The sequence below is a fragment of the Choloepus didactylus genome, chromosome 4 (assembly GCF_015220235.1).
Source record: "Choloepus didactylus isolate mChoDid1 chromosome 4, mChoDid1.pri, whole genome shotgun sequence".
Taxonomy (NCBI): Eukaryota; Metazoa; Chordata; class Mammalia; order Pilosa; family Megalonychidae; genus Choloepus; species Choloepus didactylus.
Genome location: NC_051310.1, coordinates 154,876,222 through 154,891,249, shown reverse-complemented (window position 1 = coordinate 154,891,249; position 15,028 = coordinate 154,876,222). Strand labels below are relative to the sequence as shown.

The 15,028-nt window shown below is 37.5% G+C and overlaps 1 protein-coding gene and 1 pseudogene across 9 annotated transcripts in view; one reads left to right on the top strand and one right to left on the bottom strand.

The window, feature by feature from the left end:
* Positions 1–15,028, top strand: part of HNRNPC (heterogeneous nuclear ribonucleoprotein C) — a 77,082-nt gene that overhangs the window by 14,534 nt on the left and 47,520 nt on the right. The window lies entirely within an intron of this gene.
* Positions 11,627–12,298, bottom strand: LOC119532252 (annotated as a pseudogene).

Below are 15,028 nucleotides of genomic sequence, written 5' to 3'. Positions count from 1 at the left end.
TACTGTCCTGCTCCCCACCAAGGCTTCTGGCTGGGGTGGAGATGGCTGAGAGTCAGGGACAACCATTGCAGTCAACTCAGCAATGGAGGAACTCCTAAATATTCTTTAACACTTAATCACCAGCTCATCTATTGTGAAACTTTATTTTCTACTAATCCTGTTATTACCTGTCTCCTCTTCATTAGAATGTAACATACATGGGCTTTTTTTTTTTTTTTCCTCTTCACTACTGGGCTTACAATTGCTAGAATGTTGCCTGACTTGAGTAGGATCTCTGAATAAGCAATTGTTGACTAAATGTGTATATGTGAATGCATAAATAAATGTCTGGAAGGATACATGCCAAATAATTGATATTAATTACCTCTAGAAAATGGAGTGGGGTTTAGGAGGGTTGAAAGGAGCATTTGCTGCATGGCTTTAAAACTGAGAATGAGCAATGTTTTATTATTTTGCTTCCTTGTTGTAGGTATACAACAACTCTACTGATTCCGTTTCTGGATATAAAATAGCAGAACATTTCTCTGCCTGTGAGTGTAAGCAGTGTTAGGTTGAAAAAAACCACCTTAAAACAGAGTTGGCCATGATGAAATGAGTCAAGTTAGCAGTTTAGGGCCTAGACTGCTGTATTCCCCATGATGAGACTAATGGCAAATTGGAAGAAATTACATTTTTTTCTTTATTCTTCATTGATAGACTAGTAATATTTGTAAGATATTACAGGTTAGAGAATAGCTGAGTTTTTTTTTTTCTTACGTATTTTGAGTCTAATTTTACTAGTCTGAATCCTGTTTCCCTGGACTTCCTGAGTTGATTTCAAAACAAATATAACTCTTTGGGAGTTCATTGAACCACACATGGCTTTTCGGTTGTCTTTGGAAGTTTGTTACTTTTATGTTGGAATTACGCAATTACATATACTGATTTAGATGTAATTGTATTGAAATTGAAAAGGATGACTTGTCACGGGGCTAAGATTGATGTAGATTTTCAAGAGAAGGCACTCCATCTATGTTTTACCTTTAATCAAAATTAAGTAAGCAAAGCATGCTAATAGAACATTTAGAAAACGCAAATGAGAAGACAGAATGACATCCAAACAAAAGTCCTTCCAGGCTTTTTTGTGCATATATAGTTTTTTTAAAAAGTCATGTCATTTCAGCAAATGCACGTAAGTGGTAATTTTTTTTTTTTTTACTTACTATGAATGTCTTATCTTCCATAAGTAGATAAAGTTCTCTAAAAATTTTAATAGCTACTTAATGTTACATTGCATAGTTATACAGTATCTTATCTATTGTTGGTTCCTTAAATGTTTCTTCCATTTTCCTTTCATAAATAATGCTTTGAACAGTCTTACAGGTAAAATTTTGTTAAGTATCTTTGTTTTCTTAGAATTAAGTCCCAGAAGTATAATGGTTTAAGGGCACGCACATTTTAAAAACTTCTGTATCTAGGTTGCCTTCTAAAATTTACCTATTTACTGGCAATGTGAGAGTGACCAATCATACTTATTTCTAGTTTGTGAATTACTTGGGTCTTTTGCTTATCTATTTCATGTTTGATTCTGTTTCTGTTACTCAGTATCTGAAATGTTTGCTATGTCTTTGGCTTGAATAGTAAGAATGTTTCCAGAAGTGGATTTCCTGGATTTTTGAGTGAAACAATTCACTGTTGCCTGTATTTCCATGTGTAGTTTTTGAGATTCACGTGTAATTTCTCTGAAGTATATGTATATATTTGGTGCTATCTTTTAATTTTGTTGTTGTAAATTTTCAAACATACACAAAAGGGAGGATAGTATAATGAATTCCCATGTACTTGCTGTACAGATTCAACTATTAATCCTTGGCCAGTCTTCTTTTATCTGTACCGGCACCCACTTCTCCACCCCATGTTATTTTATTTTATTTTTATTTTATTTTTTTTCCATTTTTATTGAGATTGTTCAGATACCATGCAATTATCCAAAGATCCAAAGTGTACAGTCACTTGCCCCTGGGTACCCTCCTACAGCTGTGCATCCATCACACTTAATTTTTGTTCAATTTTTAGAAACTTTTCATTACTCCAGACAAGAAATAAAGCGAAAGATGAAAAAAGAAAAAAAGAAAAGGAAACTCTAATCCTCCCCTATCCCTAACCAACCCCCCTCAATTGTTGACTCCTAGTAGTGATATAGTACGTTTGTTACTGTTTATGAAAAAATGTTGAAATACTACTAATTATAGTATATAGTTTGTAATAGGTACATAGTTCTTCCCTATATGCCCCTCTATTATTAACTTCTAATTGTATTGTCATACATTTGTTCTGGTTCATGAAGTGATTTCTAGTATTTGTACAGTTGATCATGGACATTGCCCACCATAGGATTCAGTTTTATACATTTCCATCTTTTGACCTCCAACTTTCCTTCTGGTGACATATATGACTCTGAGTTTTCCCTTTCCACCTCATTCACACACCATTCGGCACTGTTAGTTATTCTCACATCTTGCTACCAACACCCCTGTTCATTTCCAAACATTTAAGTTCATCCTAATTGAACATTCTGCTCATACTAAGCAAGAGCATCTACATTTCTTCCACAAGGCAGGAGGGAGAGTCAAAGAAGGTAGAGAGGCAAAAGAAAGAGGAAACAAAAAAAATGACAGCTAGGAAGCAGTAAAAGGAAAAATAACCTTAAAGTAGAATAAAGAATCAGACAATACCATCAATGTCAAGTGTCTAACATGCCTCCCCTATCCCCCCCTCTTACCTGCATTCACCTTGGTATATCACCTTTGTTAAATTAAAGGAAGCATAATACAATGATTCTATTTGTTACAGTCTCTAGTTTATGCTGATTGCATCCCTCCCCCAATGCCTCCCCATTTTTGACACCTTGCAAGGTTGACATTTGCTTGTTCTCCCTCATAAAAGAACGTATTTGTACATTTTATCACAATTGTTGAATACTCTAGATTTCACCAAGTTACACAGTCCCAGTCGTTATCTTTCCTCCTTTCTTGTGGTGTCTCACATGCTCCCCATCTTTCTCTCTCAACCATATTCATAGTTACCTTTGTTCAGTGTATTTACATTGTTGTGCTACCATCTCCCAAAATTGTGTTCCAAACCACACACTCCTCTCTTCCATCACCCTGTAGTGCTCCCTTTAGTATTTCCTGTAGGGCAGGTGTCTTGTTCACAAAGTCTCTCATTGTCTGTTTGTCAGAAAATATTTTGAGCTCTCCCTCATATTTGAAGGACAGCTTTGCTGGATACAGGATTCTTGGTTGGTGGTTTTTCTCTTTCAGCATCTTAAATATATCACACGACTTCCTTCTTGCCTCCATGGTTTCTGCTGAGAGATCCACACATAGTCTTATTAAGCTTCCTTTGTATGTAATGGATTGCTTTTCTCTCGCTGCTTTCAGGATTCTCTCTTTGTCTTTGACATTTGATAATCTGATTATTAAGTGTCTTGGCGTAGGCCTCTTCATGTCTCTTCTGTTTGGAGTACGCTGCACTTCTTGGATCTGTAATTTTATGTCTTTCATAAGAGATGGGAAATTTTCATTAATTATTTCCTCTATTACTGCTTCTGCCCCCTTTCCCTTCTCTTCTCCTTCTGGGACACCAATGATACCTACATTATTGTACTTTGTTTCATCCTTGAGTTCCCGGAAACATTGCTCATATTTTTTCATTCTTTTCTCCATCTGCTCCTTTGCGTGTAGGTTTTCAGGTGTTCTGTTCTCCAGTTCCTGAGTGTTTTCTTCTGCCTCTTGAGATCTGCTGTTGTATGTTTCCATTGTGTCTTTCATCTCTTGTGTTGTGCCTTTCATTTCCATAGATTCTACTAGTAGGTTTTTTGAACTTCTGATTTCTGCCGTATACATATCCAGTGCTTCCTTTACAGCCTCTATCTCTTTTGCAATATCTTCTCTAAACTTTTTGAATTGATTTAGCATTAGTTGTTTAAATTCCTGTATCTCAGTTGAAGTGTACGTTTGTTCCTTTGACTGGGCCATAACTGTGTTTTTCTTAGTGTAGGTTGTAATTTTCTGTTGTCTAGGCATGGTTTCCTTGGTTATCCATATCAGGTTTTCTCAGACCAGAACAGGCTCAGGTCCCAGAGGGAAGAAATATTCAGTATCTGGTTTCCCTGTGGGTGTGTCTTAGAAAATTGCTCCACCCTTTGATGCCTTGGGTCACTGTGCTTTTCTGCCCAGCAGGTGACACCTGTTAGCCTATAATTCGTGACTGGTGTGAGGAGGTATGGCCGTGTTCCCCCAGGCTCTGGGGTCTGGTTGTGAATGGAAAGGGCCCCACCCCTTTACTCCTAGAGAAGACAGACCCTTCAGGTGGAGGTCATTAGCATTTCAATGGTCTTGCTCTCTGCTTGTGGTGTCTCCACCCTTCCCAGAGTCACAGCCCTGGAAACTGAAAATGACTGGGGCTTTCTCCACTGAGCCAAAAAAGAAACAGATAGTCCCCTTCAGACCCAGTCCAAGGCAACCCTCCTGCTCTCCAGGTCAGTCGTCACCCAAAGTCTCTGTCTGTTTTTTTGGGGCTGCGTACCTGTAGTGAGCAGTTCACACTCGCTACTTAAAACCCCAGTTGGAGCTCAGCTGAACTGTATTCGCTTGCTGGGAGAGAGCTTCTCTCTGGCACCACGCGGCTCCGGGGCTCCACAGCTTGGGCTATGGGGGAGGGGGTCTCCCGACCTGGTTCCGCAGGTTTTACTTACAGATTTTATGCTGTGTTTTCGGGCGTTCCTCCCAATTCAGGTTGGTGAATGATGAATGGATGGTCTCGTTTGTCCCCCCGCAGTTATTCTGAATTATTTACTAGTTGTTTCTGGTTTTTTGTATTTGTTCCAGGGGGACTACTTAGCTTCCGCTCCTCTCTATGCCGCCATCTTGCCCGACTCCCACCCCATGTTATTTTGAAGCAAATCTTCGACATAGTTTTATCTGTAGATATTTCAGTGTGTATCTTTAAAAGATAAGGACTTTAAGAAACACAGTCATCACACTGAAAACACTTAATAAATTTAAATATATCTTAAGGTCCTAAAAGACAACACCAAGGATTGAAAAAGGCATTCCGCCATTCTGTTTTCTTTGTACATGAAAGGTAACAAGGTACATTGTTTTGTTTTGTATTTTAAATTTTTATTGTAACATATATACAACATAACATTTCCCATTTTAAGCACTTTAAACAATTCAGTGGTGTTAATTGTATTCACAGTGTTTTGCTACCATCACCACCATCCATTACCAAACATCACCTAACAGACTGGGTTCTGCTTACATATAACTAGTCCTTTCTGGAATTTGGGAAAGTTCTGTTCACTAGAGATAAACTTGATAGAAAAAAACCTGATAGAAAAAAGCTATCCTCTTTCCATGATTATCTTCATATTGGTGGTAAAATCAAATTCAGGATAACTAACAATGGTATTTCGTTGTGTTGTTAGTGTTTTATTGTTCAGTTCACAAGTTTAAATATAATGCCATGTTTTTGCTGCTTATATGTGAGTAATGGAGAATGTTGTAACTTTGTTAGATTTTCTTTTCAAAAATTGCTTACGTCTTCTAAATATTTTGCTAAACTGGTTCAAAATCTTCCACAATTCAGAAATTCACAAAACTCGGAAAGTAAAATTTTTTATTGGGTTGACAGACTCACTTGGTGATAAAACGTGACCTCAACATGTGAGTCTGTGTGTTACCTTTATGACTATTCATATGTCTTGCGGAAATGTTAATATGCTTGATTTGAAATTAAGTGCTTCCCCAGATCCCACTGGGGATATTACACAACAAAAAAGTACAGTATTAGCTTTCTAAAACCTGAAAAATTTGTGATTTTCCAAACAACCTATTGTCTCCAAGGGTTCTGCTACGGAATCTAGTCTACTTTGCTAGAATTCAGATGCTCAGTTTGAGACCCGCTGACACAATTGAAGGATAATAAAGAAATAAAGTCTTGTGAATAAGTATTGTTTATCCTTGCTACTCAGAACATGGTCTATGCTTTAGCAGCAGCAGCATCATCATCATCATCATCATCTCAGAGCTTCATAGAAATACAGAAATCTCACATCCTACCTAGAACTATTGCTTGTCTAGACACTTTGAACTTGGTTTTATTTCATGCTTGGTAAAGAGATTTTGGTGGGCTTTCTGGTAAGAGTGTTTTTGATGTTTAGGGGAAAAATTGAAGATGACAGTGTGGTCATGTTTCCTATAAATTTGAAATACTGTAATATAAAAGACCATTTTAGGTGTGAAATTTGAAATAATGTCTTCCCTATATTAAAAATGAAATTAAAAACCAAATAGCAAAGCAGTCAGGCTGGGTAAATGGTGATGTCTCTTAGACTCGTAATCCAAAATACATGCCGCCCTGAAAAATGTATTTTTGAATTATGAGTTCTTAGGCAAATTGTATCAGTCAGAACTCATGTCCAAGCAATAATTATTTTTTGGTGATAAATGTTAGCTGGAAAGAGTGGCAGACATTCATGGAACATAATTTTGCAAGTCAAGGTAGATCTACCTATAGTAGATACATGGTGATTTTTTCCATTTCCCCAACTTTTTGAAGAAAATATTCTAGTATATAAAGCAATATAATGAATTCTTAAATACTTTCCAACTTGATTGCCATCTTTGCTTTTTGTTTAGTATGTTTTTGTTGAAACATTGAAAGGAAATTAGATTTGAGACAAAGATTTGATCCCTAAATTTTCAAGTATGAATCTCTTAAGTATAAAGATATTCTCCTGACCAAGGGTTTTCATAGTAACCATTTTTTTACTCTCATTTTTATACTCAGTTATGTTAGAATTAATAGGTCCTTCCTCCGTTTTTGTTTATTGTATGTGTTTTTTTTAAGGTGAATTTTATTGCGTCTTTAAAACCACAAATAGGTCTCACATCTTGTTCCCATTGCTGCACAACTCTTAGATCTTATTCATCAGCCTGCTGAATTGTTCCTTTTTCAGGAACATACATACCATCCCCAAATTTTCTAATACTCTTGTTTTTAACTGTTGTGGCTTGCAGAATCAAAGCAGCTGAATTTGATGCAAGTTCAGTGTCATTTCCTTCAAGAATTAATTCATCCTTCTGGGCTTAGGATACTGAACAGGCAGCACCTGGCCTCATTCAAACCCTGTGGGTGAAACCCTCGGATTTCAACTCACTCTTGAATAATGACATTGATGGGGGAGTGAGCAGACTTCATCTTGTAACAGAAGCCATTGTACCACTCATGATCATGTTCTGTACATGACTACATATGGTACAGACTGTGGCTAGTTCCTTTCTATTTCCCCACCATTTGTAAACCTGAGGCCACTTTTTCTTCCTAAGTAGACTGAGTTCTACACTGATGTGATTGAAGTCTCTCTGCAGGATTCCCCGGGAGGCCTTTTACAGTAACTGTGCTATCAATAGATGTTGCTTGCTGCTAGGGAGTTTCACTGTGTTGGACAGGAGCTGGTGTAGTTAAGAATATGACCAACTCAAAAATGCTTTTTTTTATATTCCATTTTTTAAGTCTGGTGTAGCATTCATAGAAGCAGACCACTATTCAGTGATAGCACAGTTGACTATGAAAGTTCAGAATGTAGAGAAATGGCTATATCTCTTGATACTCCAAATGAATGAGATACTCCAAATTATGGACTGCAATATCCAGTAAAAATTTTGGAGTTGTGCTCTAGGTAGGCCCATTTCCTTGATTTTCTTAATAGTTCTGAATTGTTTTTACAGGAAGGGAAAGGCTCAACTTTTCCAGCTCCTGCTTAGGGGTGTATAGAAATAGTTTTCCAACCCTAGTCCAGATGTACTTCATAATTATTAAACTCCAAAGTAGTGTTAAGCTGTTTTTTTTAGAATGAGAAAAGTTATTTTTTTCTTCTATTATAAAAGGAATATGCCTTGAAGAAAAATGGAGAAATGTATAGAAGAAAAAGAATATATAAAACTTCACAGTCCCACCCCATTCTGAGATGTCCACTAAAACTTTAATGTATAATCCATATAACTTGTATATATGGATATACTTGTTAACGTATCTTGAACATCTCTTAGTGTCTAATAGAGTTATTTGAAAATTCTTGCTTGCGTTCCATTAGATTGATGTACTGAAATTTATTTAACAAGTCTCATGTTGATGGGCACTTTGTTTTTATTTTTATTTTTATTTTTTTAATCTTCATTTTATTGAGATATATTCATATACCACGCAGTCATACAAAACAAATCATACTTTCGATTGTTCACAGTACCATTACATAGTTGTACATTTATTACCTAAATCAATCCCTGACACCTTCATTAGCACACACACAAGAATAACAAGAATAATAATTACAGTGAAAAAGAGCAATTGAAGTAAAAAAGAACACTGGCTACCTTTGTCTGTCTGTTTCCTTCCCCTATTTTTCTACTCATCCATCCATAAACTAGACAAAGTGGAGTGTGGTCCTTATGGCTTTCCCAATCCCCTTGTCACCCCTCATAAGCTACATTTTTATACAACTGTCTTCGAGATTCATGGGTTCTGGGTTGTAGTTTGATAGTTTCAGGTATCCACCACCAGCTACCCCAATTCTTTAGAACCTAAAAAGGGTTGTCTAAAGTGTGCGTAAGAGTGCCCACCAGAGTGACCTCTCGGCTCCTTTTGGATTCTCTCTGCCACTGAAGCTTATTTCATTTCCTTTCACATCCCCCTTTTGGTCAAGAAGATGTTCTCCGTCCCACGATGCCAGGTCTACATTCCTCCCCGGGAGTCATATTCCACGTTGCCAGGGAGATTCACTCCCCTGGGTGTCTGATCCCACGTAGGGGGGAGGGCAGTGATTTCACCTTTCATGTTGGCTTAGCTAGAGAGACAGGGCCACATCTGAGCAACAAAGAGGCATTCGGGAGGAGGCTCTTAGGCACAACCATAGGGAGGCCTAGCCTCTCCTTTGCAGCAACCGTCTTCCCAAGGGTAAAACCTGTGGTAGAGGGCTCAACCCATCAAACCACCAGTCCCCTATGTCTGTGGTCATGTTAACAACCGTGGAGGTGGGGTAGGCCAATACCCCTGCATTCTCCACAGGCTCCTCAAGGGGGCACTGCATCTTTTTTTTTTTCCTTGTTTTTTTTTTTTTTTTTTTTTTTTAGCTTTGGCACTTTGTTTTTAAAATCTTCACTGTTACTATCTTCACACCCTCATTCCTTCTGATGAATAAAGTGAGATGATTGAGTAAGATTATGGACAGTTTTAAGGCTCTGATAAAATTGTCCTTTGGAAATACAGTACCAGTTCATATTATCAGAAGTAATTATAAAAATGATCCAATTTTTTTTAAAGCTTATTCAAATAATCTTTATTGAAAAAAACATATACATCAAGTTTACTTATTTATATCATTTAACATCCACAGTGTGCATCTTTCAGTAATCAGTTGTACAGTATAATTGTAAATCAGAAACACTGATAGCAAAAATATTTTAAAAATCTTTCTGGAGGGGAAAAGGAGAAAAAATATTGATACCTTGTGCCTAGCATTGTTCATGAAAAGTAGTCATGTTCATCTTTTAGGAAATGACTAAAAGTTACTCACAAGTAATTTTCAGCTCTTGTGCTCAAAACTAATTCTTGGTCTGCACTCAGATGAGCAGCTAATGTGTCTCTGTACTAGTTAATATAGCTGAGAGTATGGTTCTGAACTAATACTTCAGGTTGGTGCAAAGAGAAAACAATGTGTTTCCATTTCTGGATATGTTGACCAGTTTTCCTATTACAGATCTGACTAAAATTAAGAGTTCTAAGCCTAAATGTCTAAAATGAGTAAATAACTGCTCCTTGTTCTGGTTTCTGGAAATAGTATTAACCATATAAAGTGATTGAAAGTTTCATCCCAAATTAATTTTATTAATGCATATTGTGGAAGTGAAGAGGTAAAGAACTAATCGCACCTCTCATATATGTTAGTTTTTATTGTACAATACTTTTTCTAAATATTTAGATTTCTTTGGCTACCATATTCATATATTCTGGAGAAGAAAAACTTCTTAAATAGATTGAGGACAAGGTAGACCTTAAAACTACTCAGAGAAACACAGAAACACAGAATGTAGTTAGCTATCTGTGTTCATGGTTTGTTAAAATCTAAGTTACCTTTTAATGGTGTTGTATTTTATCACCATCCAAAGAAAATGCCTTTAAATAGTCTTACCATACTCCAAAATAAATCAAGAGCTTGCTTGATTTATTTTGCTTTCGTATATTTTATAAAAACTGTCTCATGTTTCCTTGTGTAGTTTATGGATAATGGTTGAGCCTGGGTTAATTCAGTTTCAAATGCAGCTAACTCTGGCTTGTGTATGTTGAGGACTCTAGATCCCCCATTCTTTTGGGGGATGTCACACAGGTTCAGCAGTGAAAATATTTTTCCTAGATTGTTGGAATTACATGTTATTAAGCTTAACTGGGCAATTATATTTGAGTAGTGAGTATCCCATAATTCTCTGTTATGGAATAACTGATGTTTATCTTACACTTCATATTAGAGGATTCGATTAATCCATGCCAATATTTTCTCTTCATTTTACTGAATATTAGTGGATAGGCTATATACTTACATTAGTAAGAGCTAATATAAGATTTGCTAATGTCAAGTTCAGTGACTGCCTAAAGTTTAATAAAATGTGATTTTAAACTATTTAGTTGTAACACCAAAAATCATAAGGTAAATGTGTTATCGCAGCCTGTAATTTAAAAAAAAAAACTGTCTTGCCATTATTTGACGTTTATCTGAGATAAGGAAACTTAGGGTTAAACATTTATATGCTGGTGGGACATGTGATTCTCCCATTTTCCATAGTGCTCATAAAGGGTAAGTTCTAGGAGCAGCATATGGATATAAGTGCTATAATAATTGATTTTATATTACAGTACAGGACAGTAACTGCTCTCTGGTTTTGACATTAGAGAATTCCGTAATGAAATTAAAGCCGTTCATTGGAGGCAAGAGAAGTGTGAAAATAAGAATTTTAGTTTTTCTATGATTATTTAAAAACTAAGTTTTGATTTTGGCGAGGTTTACTTTTTCATGTATGGCAGTCCTATGAAGCTACAAAATGGTGGTAGTTGACAGTTGATCATTGGTTCACATTTGTGATTAGTGGTTGCCAGGAGAATCATGGGACCTCTGTGTGCATCACTGACACCATTTGAGGCTGCTAGACTCAGGTGGCTTTGACTCATTGATCCTTGTGTACTGTCCAATGACTTAATTGGGTATGCATACCAATTTTCATACTTACTTTGTCATATACCACCCAATAGTTAACAAATAGTAAAATGAAGTAAAAGTGTGGTAAATAATAAAAATATGCAAAGATTTTTCCATATGCTTCTTTCAGCAAAATTCCAAGTAAAATATACCACAGCATTTAGTACATTTAAAAGAAAAGTTTTAGCAGTTTTTCTGTCCCCTCCCCATAAGACATGAAACACAATGAAGTTTGCCAATAAAAACTTTAGGAATATCTGCACATATACATTTACATTCAAGTTGATAACATTGTAGTTTCATTACAATACAAATTACCTTAGAGAGCTCTTAAATTTCAGACATGGTCATTTATATGGTATTTGAAATGCTTCTTTATCTAGATACAGATCTTGATAGTGAATCTCTTGATGGTAGATGTGCAGTTAGTTTGTTGCGGAACTCATGGAGATAATTATATTGCTTTGTGGTCTGTATTGCCTCAGAGCCCCTTAAGTCTCTTAGGCTCTCTATGGCTTGCTGTGGTGATAACTGTGTCAGATAGGTATAGCAGGAGACAAGCTGCTATAAGACAAATCTTCTAAGTCATCCTTAACAGTATTAAGGTTTTCCAGTTATTTTTAAGGCAGATTGCAAGCTCCTCCATTATTTCACAGCAGCTGGCTATGTCAGGAGTCCCATCATCTGGGATTGAATAGGGATGAGTGGTAATTCCATACTGCTGGTAGAAGTCCAAAAGATTTGGAACTGTGTGTTTTGACAGTTCCCCTCTGGTGCAGAAAACAAATATGTCTTGTATACCATAGCTCTTCTGTATCTTTTTGGATATTTCTTTTAACATCTTTAAATTTACAATCTGGGAGAGCACATAAACCGAGAAACTGAGAACAATTCAGTGTTGTCGGGTAGCCATGATATCTGAATTGGAGTATGTTCATCTTCAATAGGCTCTTCATCTGATGAGTCAGACTCACTTGTTTGTAATGAGCTAGGCGACTTCATTGCTGGCCACCCCATGTTGTGACCTGCCACTGTCTCCCTCTGCAGCTCCTGATCCCGTTGTTTTTTTTTGACTTGCCAACAGTAGATATTTAATAGCAGTTTTTTCCTGTTTGGTTGGTGAAGCATGGTATTTGTTTAATTTCTGTTTCTATTTTATAGCCATGCTGAATTTTTTAATCTTCCTAGACCTTTAGTATTATTGTTCTGATCTTTTGATTTGGGTGTTTGAGTTTGGGTTATCCATATTGTCTGGTTTCTTCATATGGTTTAAATTTTCTGTTGTTTTTGACTTCTTGGCATTTGCTTAACTTGATAGGGTTCTTTTAGGATACGTAGGCTAATTCAAACACTCTTCTCTAATTTGTCAGATCTACAGCTTGGTGGCGTACACTTCCTTTAACTAACCAGTATGTGGCGTCCGCAAGCCACCTATTCCCCTCAAGCCAGTTCTCCCCAACTTTGTCTTTGTGGTGAGTGGGGGTCTGAATCTTGAGGGAATCCAATTGGTGCACCAAGTTTGTGTGTGTAGTTGGTGCTGCCCGCCCTGAATGTGGAGCGTGTCTGAACAGTTGGGAGAGGGGGCGGCTTTAATAATCAAACCTCCCAGGTGTTCTTGGAGATTTAAAGCTGTTCCAAGAGTCTGAACCTTCAGTTCAGTCTCACCACAGTTTGTCTCTGCCACTGATCCACAAGTCCTTGGTATTGGTGTGTGGTCCTTGGGACTTTGAGTGGGTCCCTCTTCCAAGCCGATCCCTCCTAGGGTCTCTGCTGAGGGAAGATTGCGCTACGTCACAAGTGAGTGCTGTCCCCCCAAGGGAAGTTCTGGGCTGCAGGGCCATGTAGGGGCATTTCCAGCCTGCTGAAAGGATGGCTGTAGGGGGCATATTAATTTCCCCCTTTTCGCACACCTACGCTTTCCTAGCTCTGGAACAATTAGCTGTGGGTGCGTGAAAGGCTGTTGTCCATGCCAGATATTGTGGCATGTGTGCGTGTTGCTGGAAACACTTCCTGTCATGCTGGGTTGTTTGGCTCAGCTCTGGGCTGTGGCGCCGGCACTGGGCAGGAGTATTCTCAGCCTGCCGGGAAGGTGGCTGTATGGGGCATGGTTATTTTCCCCTTAGCACTAACCATTGCCTTCCTCGCTCCGAGACAATTAGCAGCAGGTGTGTGAAAGGCTATTCTCCACGCCAGATACTGAGGCATGCTCACAGGTTGTGGGGATGTGGTTCCCGCCGCGCTTCACTGTGCGGTTCTCACTGCCATATCCGCAGCCGCTTTTGGGTTTTTAAAAGTAGTCCACCTCCACGCCAACCCCCAGTTTCCCCAGACTGCAGCGTGGCTGCTGGTTATTCAGCAGGCTCACTCACTCGTTTCAGAACGCAGACTCCCCGTTTCACCAAGTGCATGGTCCCTGTGGATTTAGCAGATCTTGTCCAGCTAGTGCCATCACTAGAACTGGTGTCCTGAGTCACTTTGTGTCTAGTATTTTTCACGGAGATATTTTTTTGCCCTGTCTCTTCTAACCACCATCTTCCGGAAGCTCAGTATTATTGTTAATTACCTGTTTGTGTTCTAGGCCCATTTTGTATTGGTATGTTTCAGTATCAGTAAATGATGTTGTAGTAGCAGCAGCTGCGGCAGCAACTGCTATATGCCAGGCATCCTGTTCTGGGCTTTCCACAGCTTATTTAAGCCTTAAAATTACCCTGTGAGACAAATACTGTAGATGATCACTTTACACAGGAAGAATCTGTCAAAGAGATTGATTTCCTGAAGGTAAGGGCACACCACACTAGGAAATATTTGAACTTGAATTTGAAACAGGTCTATTTGACTGTAAAACCTCAAAGCTGTTAGCCAGCTGTTGTGGACAAATGTATTGCAGGCATTTCTTCATTGGATTTTATTTATAGTATTTTAATATGGGGATATCTTGTATTGTTAAATTTCTCTTTATGAAGTTCTCACCTCAAGGTTAGGCGTTGACTATTTTAAGTGACATTTGGTAATGGTGGATATAGCTAGAATTTGTGGGAATAGGTATTTTTGTATCTACCTTCTCAGATACTTTGTAAAACATCTGGAAGTACCTAATTTTTTTTTGTTTTAATTTTGAAATAATTTTAGTTGTAAAAATAATACAGAACACATACAGAGGACTCATATGCAGATCCATCAACTTTTAACATTTTGTCATATTTGCCATGTTATTTGTATCCATCTATTTAATCCATTTCTCTAAAAACTTGATTTAACCTTTTTAAGTTACTAACTTGTGACCTGTTCAGGACTAAACTGGGGTCGAGTTTTCAGGGTACAGAAAATATGCAGAATTGCCTCTCAGTTAAGATTGACTTCACTACTTATTTCTTAATTGAAATACAGTATGAGAAAAGCTTTTGCAGTTGAAGGAAAATTGTGTTAATTTTATTAAACTTTTTTGAATGACTTGGATGAGACTCCTGAGGGCATGTTTAACAGATCAGTGAAGGACATGTAATTGGAAGGGGTTGTAAGCACTTGAATCAAAGTAAAAGTTTCTTCAGGCTGGAACCATGGACTTTGAACTAGATATATGTTAAAGAGAGGAAATTGTATGAAATGTAAAGCCCTGCACCTGATACAAAGAGAACAAAAAAGTTGGCCAAAGTTGTTCAAATAGAGATTATTATTACATTTGAATAAATAAGAATTATGGGTTGTACTTATCAGTGAATTCTGCATATGTTG